This window comes from Herpailurus yagouaroundi, unplaced genomic scaffold, assembly GCF_014898765.1.
Source record: "Herpailurus yagouaroundi ecotype Mexico unplaced genomic scaffold, PumYag 182, whole genome shotgun sequence".
NCBI classification, from domain to species: Eukaryota; Metazoa; Chordata; class Mammalia; order Carnivora; family Felidae; genus Herpailurus; species Herpailurus yagouaroundi.
The window spans coordinates 50,542,259-50,553,625 of NW_024412413.1; the positions used below are offsets into that span (position 1 = coordinate 50,542,259).

Consider the following 11,367-nt stretch of genomic DNA (forward strand, 5'->3'; position numbering starts at 1 on the left):
GGAAAAAAAAAAAAAAAAGGTTAGAGTGGGAGAGAGCCAAAGCATAAGAGACTGTTGAGAACTGAGAGCAAACTGAGGGTTGATGGGGGGTGGGAGGGAGGAGAGGGTGGGTGATGGGTATTGAGGAGGGCACCTTTTGGGATGAGCACTGGGTGTTGTATGGAAACCAATTTGACAATAAATTTCATATATAAATAAAAATATATATATATTCTAAATATATAAAAGTATATATTTTTAAATTTTATATATATATATATATATATATATATATATCCTGTTATTTACTTTGCTCATAGATATAGCTGAAAGCAACACAAACCAACTTCAGTTGATCAACCGGAAAAGGATTTTATGATAAAAATATTATGTAGCTCACAGAATTGTGAGGAGAGCTGGAATCCAAACATACAACCATAGTTGAGTCTGAACTTACGGGAACCATCTAAAGCATGCATCAGAACCAGCCTGATGAGCAAACTGTAACTTCTGCTGCCCACTGAGCACCGGAGGAAATCCCTAGGCAAGCTGCTCCTGATTACTGGATGCCTCTGCTCCCATCAAAACAAACAAAATGGACTCCTCCCAAAGCTTGTTTCCTTAAGTTGCTTGTTTTTAAACCAAAGAGTCAGGAGCACGTGACTCGTTGGCAAAATGTAGTCCCAGAGCTTGTGTCTTAGCTGCAAGGAAGTCTGGGAATTTGAGTTTTCTGGATTCTGCTCTGATGAAGCCAGGTCCATGTGGCTGCCAATTTCTGAAACATCCTGAGAGTATTTGGAAGGTGCTGGGTAGCTTGAAAACATGACAGTTATGCACAGCTGGGATACATTAAAAGAAGATAAACAGAAGTCCTGCTGACCACAGCTCAGAACATTGCATTATTCTGGTGGTGCCAGAAGGCAAGACCTGACAGCGGATGGAGTATTCAAGTGTACCAGCAGGCTAGGTGTTAAATTTCGTACCAGTGTAAATAGTTCAAGAAAAATCCCCTGCCCCAGCACAACATTGCTCAATCTTATTTAAATTTCAAGTCTCTCAGCAAAACCCCTACGGGCATAATATGGAGATACGGGGTTTATGATCAGAGGAGATGACATGAATAAGCCTAACTCTGTTATCTTTACACTGTAGGCTGGGGATGGGGGTCCCCTGCCCACCAGTTCCTGTCTCGTGGCAGAGTGCGATCCTGAAGACAAATAATGATAATGATGCTGCTGATGATACTGATACTTCCTGATAGTATGTGCCACTTTTTAAAGCACTTTACACGTATTAGTTATTTGAAATCTTTACAACAACCCTATGAGGTAGATAATATTACTCTCTGATTTTACGGTTGAGGAAACTGGCACAAAGCGGCCACATAGCTAATAAGTGCAGTGCTGGCATGGGGACTCAGGTATCCTGCCCCTAGATCTGCTTTCCTAAGTACTGACAGATGGGGATTTCACTCGGTGTCTAGGTGGTTGTGATTGCTCCTGTTTGAGTGAATTCCAGGAATATATAGCACTTATATATTAACTAGGGAGAAAAATGAAAAGTGTTCTGAAACAATTATCACAGGTTTTCCTAAGATGATTGTGTCTGGAAAAAAAAAAAAAAGGAGAAATGGGTGAGAAACTGCAACACTGTCTAATTTTTTAGGAGTCTGCACTCTGGACCCTGATTCCCAGGAAATCCTTCTTCCTCTACTTACAACAATTCCAGTGGTAGCTTTCCAAGATTTTTGCCTCTTTAATGCTCACCTCAGTGCGGAGAGGTTGGTCATTTTTACACATGAGAAAATGAGTGTCAAGGTTATGTTATGGTCAAGATCACATAGACCATCGATGGTAAAAATCTAGGCTTTGAATGCAAATTCCACATTCTCAACTACCGTGTAAGCTATACAGTGAAGGTTCTCAGTGAAATGCAATATAGTGAAATGCAATATATGAAATGCAATGTAGTTCTTCCTTATCTGTGGGGGATACATTCCAAGACCCTCAGTGGATGCCTGAAACCACGGAGAGTACTGAACCCTAATATGCTATGTTTTTTCTTATACATACCATACCTATGGTAAAGTTTCATTTATAAATTAAGTACAGTGAGAGATTAACAACAATAACTAATGATCAAATAGAACAATTATAACAATATACTGTAATTAAAGTTATGTGATTGTGGTCTCTCTCAAAATATTTATTGTACCATACTCACCCTTTTTCTTGCGATGATGTGAGGTGATATAATGCCTATGTGATGAGATGAGACGAGGTGAGGTAAATGACTCAGGCATTGTGACTTAGTGTTAGGCTACCATTGACTGACCTTCTGATGATACAGAAGAAGGAGAATCATCTGATTCCACACCGCAGTTGACCACGGGTAACTGAAACCATGGAAAACAAAATCCCAGATAAGTGGAGATTACTGTTTCACACAGCAAGACAAGGCCAGAAAACCACAGTGACAAGGAGACCTGATTGGTGTATAGTCTTTGGAAATGGCTTGGCTGTTTATGAAATGGCGGCATACAAAGTCCATGACTTTAAATTCTAGTATTTATGACCAGTTTACATCCTGTTGGTCATGTAGCAATCTTTCCAGTCTGATAGCGCTTGCCAGGAATCCTATCAAGAAGCATGAACTCAAATGCTCTTCTTTTTTTATTTTTAAATGTCTATTCATTTATTTTGAGAGAAAGAGAGGGTGCGCATGCGTTCAAGTGGGGGCAGAGAGAAAGGGAGACAGAGAATGCCACGCGGGTTCCATGCTGTCAGCTGTCAGCGTAGAGCCCTGCGTGGGGCTCTGTCTCGCCCGTGAGATCATGACCAGTGTCAAAATCAAGAGTCAGGCACTGGACCGACTGAGCCACCCAGGCACCCCTCAAGTGCTTATCTATGCCCAAATTTGGCTGACCTTACATAAGAAATAACTTCTGCAGTTAGACGAGGTGCATTTGGTGAAACCCAGAAATAATTGGAAAAAAAATACTTCAAAATCAGAACTGCAGAATATAGCTAATTTTAGCCTGGTATTTGTAAACCTTTGTATTAGACTACACAGATGTGCTTTTTATTGCACCAAGAAATGTTTTGTGGAGGAACAACATTGCCCTGTAAAAGATGAACATAAAAAAGATGTAGGATCTATCTACATAGGGCACATGGCTTTGCCAAACATTCCTTCAACCTAATTTTTTCAACCGGGTCCACTTCCTAAGGTGAAATTCCCAAGCCTGCATCCTGTTTATTAATCCTTCTATGATTTAAAAGGCACCTTAGAAGTGCCTCCCTTTGAGGAGCCTGGGTGGTATGTACATATCTTACCCCCCTAACAAGGCTTCTAGCTTTTAGCAAGGGCTATTTCTGATTCATTTTCTATGCCCTGATAGCCTGGCATACTAACCTGTACTTAATAGACACTCAATATTTGGTTGAATCCGCCCCTGCCCACATCAGGAAGCTGGGTGGACAAGTAACTGTGGTTTCTGTTGGGGAAAATACTATGCCACTGATTTACTAGAATTCTTTAAGAAACTGACATCAGTTTGTAGCTAAGTACTCGTGGATATACTTTTCCAACTGAATTTTATGGTAATTGGGAGACTGCTGTGTCAAGGGAAGAAAACCGGTTCAAAACTATAAACAAGAAGGATAAGTATATAATTTCTCTAAATGAAAAGGCCCTAGCCACAAAGAGTCTGTTGCAGCTGACCTTAATTAACATGTTAAAAAATATAAATCATCTGGCTGATGAAGCTATAAAATGTTCCAGATTGCAGATAAGAAGTCAAGTTAATGAACATAAATGGCAAAAGAAATCGGCAAAGAGTTGAGTGGAAGGAAAAGTGACAGATGTGCTCCATTGAAGACAAGTACAAACTAATGATTAAAATACAAAAGTATCATATAAGATGACAGACTCTGAGCCATTAGTAACAATTTAGGAAAGTAATAAAGCCCCTAAACTCAGGCATTTTCTAAACACACAGACCCCAAATTTCCAAGTATTATCAGGCAGGTTTTGGAAAACCAAAAGGTATTGTTTTCCTTTTGCACCAAAGCCAGATTCTGTAGCTGTGTCTAAGGACAGACATACAGAGTAGAAAAGGATCCAGAGAGATACACCTAGAGCAGGGTTCTCAACGGCAACACTGTAGGTGGATAATTCTTCGTTGTGGGGTGCTGTCCAGGGCACTGCAGACTGTTCAGCATCATCCCTGCCCTCTACTCACTAGATGCCGGCAGCACACTCCCAGTTATGACAACCAAAAATATATCCAGACATTACCAAATGTCTCCTGGGGGCCAACCTGTCTGGTTTAAGAACCACTACTCTAAAGTGATCAAGAAACTCCCTGGCGACAGATAAAATCTGATAAGCATATGACAGAAATAAACATTCCATGAGAGAGTTCGTGCAAATAGGTATATGTTTACCAAATTTCAGGACTCTGGATGTGGTTGAGGGAGGCACTTTTTTTTTTTTTTTAATGTTTATTTTTTGGAGAGAGCAAGTGAGGGAGGGGCACAGAGAGAGGGAGACAGAGAATCCTAAGCAGGTTCCAGGAGGTCAGAACTCACAAACCGTGAGATCATGACCTGAATTGAAATCAAGAGTCAGATGCTCAACTGACTGAGCCTAAATAACTGTAGAAAGAGGTATGTGAGGGATGTGCTTTCTGTGGGGTGTCTGAAGCATCAGACTTAGAGAGTCCACCTACCAGTCATGCATGAAAGTTCAAGTTCCTGATCTAGACCTCCGGAACCCATATTCTGTAGTAGAATTATGCTGGCAGGCTTCCAGACTCCTCGCATAAGGATAATTTTATAAGTGACAAGTTGTACATTTTGGCCCAATGTTGCACTGTTTCATCCTGAAGTTCCTTGAAACCTCTAAAGTGTATTACAACCACTCCTGGTGATTTATTTATGTCTAGTGTGTCAATTAGACTCAGAACATCGTGTATTCTTAACATTAGTTTGACCTCTCTGCTTCAAAAGATGATTTTATCTTTCAGATCTTCCTAATAACTACTGCAATAAGGACTCAAAAATTTTGTTTAACTTCTGTACTCTTTAGTTCTACCATTTTTTAAGATAGATGATGGCCCTCTCTTCCTTCACCCCAATGATGTTTTGTAGACTTTTCTATTCTTGGGATGGCATAGTAGAAACATTATAAGCTTTGGGTCAAATATATTTGGATTTACGTCCTTGCTATAACTCTGTGTCTTTTGATGTAACTTTTCTACTTCACAAAACTAGAATTTCCTCATCTGTACGGACAGGATTAATAACATTTACATTTCATCGGTTGGAGAAGATTATTGAGGGGACACATAAAATGCTTCCCAAAGATGCCACAGTGAGCTCTCTCCCCACCGTTCATCTTCCTCACTTCCATAATATTTCTAAAGGGAACTCTCCTTCCTTGTCCTCTATGTAAGTGGTGGCTTCTGTTGTTTTCACTGTTTACCAGCACAGATGTTCCCCCCACATCACTTCCTGATCATTCTCATCAACAACATAACCAACATCCCTTCCCCCATCTTCTAACGAGGTGTATTTAATGCGAAATTCTAAGTAATTCCATATCGTACCATTGCTATGGTCTGAATATTGGTGTCCCCCAAAGTTCCCATGCTGGAATCCTAACTTCGAAGGTGGTGGTATTGGGGGCAGGGCCTTTAGGAGGTGCTTAAGTCATGAAGGGTGGAGACTTTATGGATGGGATTAGTGCCCTTATGAAAGTTGTCTTAAAGAGCTCCCTTGCCCCCTTCCACTGTGTGATCACTCACGGTGAAGTCTGCAGTTTGCAACCTGGATGAGGGCTCTCACCAGACCCAGAGCATTTCTGGACTTTTAGGCTCTAGAGCTGTCAGAAATAATTTTGTGTTGTTTACAAGCTACCCTGTCTGTGGCGTCTTGTTATCACAGCTGAAAAGGACTAAGACAACCATAGTTTCCTTTTGTTTAAGTGAACCACAGGTTGGATTTTTAAGCGGTTTGCCTTTTGTTGCACATATGCTGAGATTGATTATGTGGTATTTATTGTTATCCCATCTTTTACTAATCATTGCTTCCTTTTTTCTATTCCTATTATTTTTTCTATTCCTTTATTGTATTAAAATAAAGAATCATAGTCAGTAGAGCATGTGACTCTTTATCTCAGGGTAGTGAGTTCAAGCCCCACGTTGGGCATATAGCTTACTTTAAAAAAACCAAAAAAATAAAGAATCATGTTTTTCTTTTCACATGGAGTTGAAAATTTAGTGTTGGTTAATACCAACTTCTGCATGTCTTTCTATAGAAGGTTTCTGTTTGCTGTTTAGCAGTCTGTATTTGACTTCAAGGACCTTCACTGAACACATGCTGTGTATGAAGCAATGTATTAAGTGCTTTTATATTCATTATTTCACAATTTTACAAAAAGTTGTGAGGCATCTTTATCATGTGAAGTATCTTTAGTACCACATGTGGTTTTCTGGTGGATTTATTTTTATTTAAAAGTGTACACCTACAGAAAATAAGTGTTGTTTCTGCCATTTTCTAAACAGATAACATTATAAATCATAATTCTTTTCAAAGGATGGACTTTAATAATTTTGTTTTTGTTATATATTGAAGGTAGACAAGATAATTATAATGGATGTATAAAAAATAAAATAACATTGTGTATCCACCAACCAGTTTAAAAAACAAACATACGTACGTTTGAAAGCTCTTTGCTCCTTGCCTACCCTTTGTGGGTTCCAGCCCTGTTCAAAGATAATCTTTAATTTTTTTTTTTAACATTTACTTATTTTTGAGAGACAGAGCATGAGCAGGGGAGGGGGACAGAGAAAGAGGGAGACACAGATCTGAAGCAGGCTCCAGGCTCTGAGCTGTCAGCACGGAGCTTGATGCAGGGCTTAAACTCATGGACTGCAAGATCATGACCTGAGCCGAAGTCAGACACTTAACCGACTAAGCCACCCAGGCACCCCATCAAAGATAATCTCTAAATGCTTAAGCTTTATATTTTATAATGTGTAGTGAAAACAGTGATGCATATTGAGGACTTCAAGCTTCCATGGGATCAAATCAATTCACCAGTGTTTGCTTAGGAAAATCAGATTTTGCTCATGGGTTTTTCAGTGCATAATATGAAGTCACTGCTTTTTATTTTTAAAATCATTTAAGAGTGGGTCTTTCTCTTATTTCTTTTAGGCTTTTCATAGAGTTGTAGGTTATTTCATGTGTTTTCTCTGGGCAAAATATCAGCACAAAAGCCACTGAGTGAGAAGTCTGTTGGGAGTAGCAAGTAAAGTCATAAGCCCAGGAGGGGGTCCAGAGAGAATACCAGGCAAAGGAAGGCCTTGGTTCTTTGTTCTTTTCTTGCTTTACATAGAGCCCTGAGCAAAAGTTATGAGTCATGTAAATTTTCTTCCGCAGATTGACAGAAAGAGATGCAGAGTTACATAGAGAAGAAAAGGATTAAATTTAGGAAATGGAGAAAAGTGGGTTGGGGACAAAGGTAGAAATAGGAAAATTGCTGAAGGAGGATGATTAACCAGGAATAAAGGAAGATAACCATGAAGATATGCCTAGTGCTTAGCCTTAAATCTTGCAATTTTGAGGAAAAAATATTTTTATTTCACTCAAGTTTACAAAAGGGAGAGAGAAATTGATTGATACATGGATATATAGAGAGAGATCTATGTGGGTGAGTGGATGGGTGGGCAGATGGATGGATGATAGATCAACAGAGAGATGTGCATCATAATGCACAGGATGGATGAATGATGGGTAATGAATAGATTGTATTACTGACTGCTGTGGATTGAATGCTTGTGAATTCCCAAAATTCGCATGTTGAAATCCTAACCCCCAAGGTGATGGTATTAAGAGGTGGGGCCTTTGGTATGTAATTAACTCATTAGGTGGAGCCTTCATATGTGTGATCGGCACCCTAATAAATGAGGCCCCAGAGAGATCCCTCATCCCTTCTGCCATGTGAGGACACAGAAAAAAGATGCCATTTATCAACCAGGAAGTGGGATCTTTGTAGACACCAAGTCTGCCTGTGCCTTAATCTTAGGCTTTGTAGTCTCCAAAACTGTGAGAAATAAATTTTTATTGTTTATAGGCCACCCAATTCATGGTATTTTATTATAGCAGCCTGAAAGGACTAAGACCTTTTAAACCATATGTGTCAAATTAAGAAGGTGCCTTGGCAGCTAAAAATGAGCTTATTTCTGTCCATGCAATAAAGCTATAGCAAAGCCCTCCTGCTCTATTGAGGTAGTCCTTCTTACTGCCTACCTACTCTTAAGAGATTTTCCTCTTTTGTAGAGGAGAACGTTCTCATTTTGAGAAGAATAATGTCATTCTGTGATTAGAAAAAAGTGTTCTGTTTTGTTTTGTTTTTAGCCGAGAATTTCATCCCAAATCATGATTCAGTCCAAAAACACAAACACTGAAGATTGTGCAGCCAAAAATGTGTTTCTGCTAGTAAAACTAAAGTTAGAATCACCATGAACTTTTTCATGTTGGATTTTAGAGCAATAATCTTCTTTCCATGCTTCTCTGTGCTAAAACATTGAAAGCTAAATTTTCAACTTGCTGCTGGGTTTTTAATCTTACAGTTCCCTAATCCAGATGTTTAATTATTCTCTTACTCCTTTAACATAGCAGATCATTACTTCCGATTTGAAAATTAACTGTAGGTCTGGGACATATACAAACAGTGCTGTTTCTTGGTCACTGATTTTTTCAGGGAGGCTTGGAATTCTTCAGCTTTACAGGTCAAACTTGCATTAGAACATATTTCATTAGAAAAGAGATCTATATAGCACTAAAATTGTAACAAGTTCCAGACAGTGGGCCATGTTTTTCAAGAAATATGCTATAGACAAAAGATTACAACTACAAAAGTTTTATCCAGTAATAATTGTCTGTATTTGATCTGTAGAGTAACAGGGAGCTTGAAAAATGTCAGCACTTTCCCCAAATGCTATAAACAGGCCTTTAAATAACTGTTTTATATACTCATATCATATTATTGATGACCGATCTTTATAGATCTAGTTTAGAACTCAATTCAAGAGCATGTATTGAGTGTCAGGTTAGCATAATAAGTAAAAGATTTATGAAATAGTCTCCGATATCTAGGAGTTTACAGACTGGAGAGATGTGACATGTACTCAAAAAACCATAATATAGTGTAGATGGATGCCATGAAGACTATACCACAAAAAGAGAAAGATTTTCACTGACAGCGGTTGCTTTCAGTGGGAGTGGAGGAGGAGCCCTGAGATCAGGCCAGGATGCAAGAATGTGAAGTGCTTGGAGGGCTGCTGGCTGAAGGAGTCTCTGTAAATAGTGAATATAGTTCATGTAACTGAGTGAGATCTTGCCCATGGTGGTGAGGGAAGAGCATTTCAGTCCAAAGGATCAAAGGTCTCTCTTTTCCTGGTGGTGCAGTGCCCTCAGAATGAAATTCACAAGGCTGGCCCTGGCCTCCCTGACCCCATCTCAGTGCTGTTCAGTGTGGCCCCTGGGTCGCCGCTGGTCTGAGAAGGGCCAGGGGTCTCTGAGGAGATCAATCTAGAAGCTTTCAGAGCAGTAGATGTTACTGTGACATTTATTTTTACTTTTTTTAAAATAATTGATCTGCAGTGGATTGTGAAGAACAGAGAAGTGGTTCTCTATCACAGAGTGAGAAGTGCCGTGTGATATGGTCTTCCCGCTGGTGTGTCAGTGGGGTTCCTCATTGTTCCCTGAACATGCCAAGCAAAAGCCTCTCACCCTTGCTTTTCCCTCTGCTGGAATGCACTTCCTCCATATCAGTATACCTGTCTGTCCTCGCTTCCTCTGGACCTCTGTTCAGATGTCACCTTATCAGAAATGCTTTCCCTGATGACTTAAACAAACCTGCCTTGTCACTCTGGCTCCTAACCTGGCTTAGCTCTCTTCCTGTAAGTGCTTAATCCCTCCTATACAGTTATTGGTTTGTTTACTTACTGTCTGTCTCGCCCTACTAGAAGTCAACAGCACAAGAACAGGGACTCATTTATCCTTGTACAGCACTTCCCCCCCCATCTGCGGTTTCACTTTCCTGTGGTTTCAGTTACCGAGTCAACCACAGTCGGGAAGCAGATGATCCTTCTTCTGACATGTCGTGGGAAGGTCAGCAGTAGCCTAACGCTACATCGTTCGCCTCGCATCCTTAGAGGAAGGGGAGCATACGTTGCAGTAAGATATTTTGAGAGAACCCACATTCCCATAATCTTTACCGCAGTGTTGTTATAATTGTTTTATTTTGATACTAGTTATTTTAATCTCTTACTGTGTCTCATTTATGAATTAGTCTGCCTCGGTTTGTATGTCTGGGGAAAAAAAAGCCCCGATATATACAGGGTTTGGTACTATCTGCGATTTTGGGCATCCACTGGGGGGTCTTGGAATGATGTCCCTGCACATGAGGAGGGACGACTACAGTGTGCATCACCATATGCTTACCGCCTAGGTGACACATAGTTGGCCTTGGTAAATATTTGCCATTTGGACGGATGCCAGGAACAATTGCAGTCAGGCTCGCAATTGCAGGTGTACTTTAGGGAACAGTCAGTAATTTAATTTGGCTAGAAAAGGGGAGAAGAGAAATAGAATTTCAGTTGGCTCTGGTTTCAGTTCAAGTGGTTAGAGTCATATTTTGGTTCTAGACTGCAGCACGTGTAATCAAAGAACATTCTTCTTTTCCTGAGCCGACCAGGTGCCGTCTCGCCATCAAGGATCCTCTTCCTAACCAACTCTAGAGGTGTTTGCTTTGTTTTGGTATTTCAATCTTAGTACCTCCTATTTTAATTTCCATCATCTTACCATGTAAGTGGTTCCTCACAAAACTCCGGTTTAGCTCCCCCTGAAACTGCAGCATATTTGAAGTTCTTGTGGACCCAGAAGAGGGGAGAAATGCTACCCTTATCATTTGTGGAGATGGCGTGCAGGGCCCTTTCCAGCAGGGCTGAGCCCCTCAGGCACTGCTTCTAGCCCATGCAGATTTACAGCTGGGACTCCCCCCCCCCCCACCTGCCCCATGGAGGGTGATGAGGGCCTGTGGTAGGGGTTCAGTGAGGCTTCACAGTTGGAAGGAAAGGTCAGCTCTCTTGGGCCACTGAGGGGATCCTCCAAGATGAGATAAGACAGGCGGATGAGAAATCTGTGCCCCACCTGTGTTCCTGGCCCTTTTGGCATGGCAGCGTTTTCCTTCCAAGAGCCTTGCAGTGCACCTCGGTATCACTAAGAGGAAAGCAATCCATTTATGACTAGCAGGGAAGACATTTTCTGCTTTCAGAGTGGCCTGGCGTACAGATAGCATACATAATTAATATGCCCC

At 40.6% G+C, this 11,367-nt stretch overlaps 1 long non-coding RNA gene across 1 annotated transcript in view; it reads right to left on the reverse strand.

Moving 5' to 3' along the window:
- The window catches only part of LOC121040795 (uncharacterized), a 5,347-nt gene extending 3,261 nt beyond the window's left edge, over nt 1-2,086 (reverse strand). The window contains exon 1 of the long non-coding RNA XR_005795448.1: nt 437-2,086. This is a non-coding gene — a long non-coding RNA (uncharacterized LOC121040795). The remainder of the gene's footprint in view (nt 1-436) is intronic.
- Nucleotides 2,087-11,367: the final 9,281 nt, after the last annotated feature.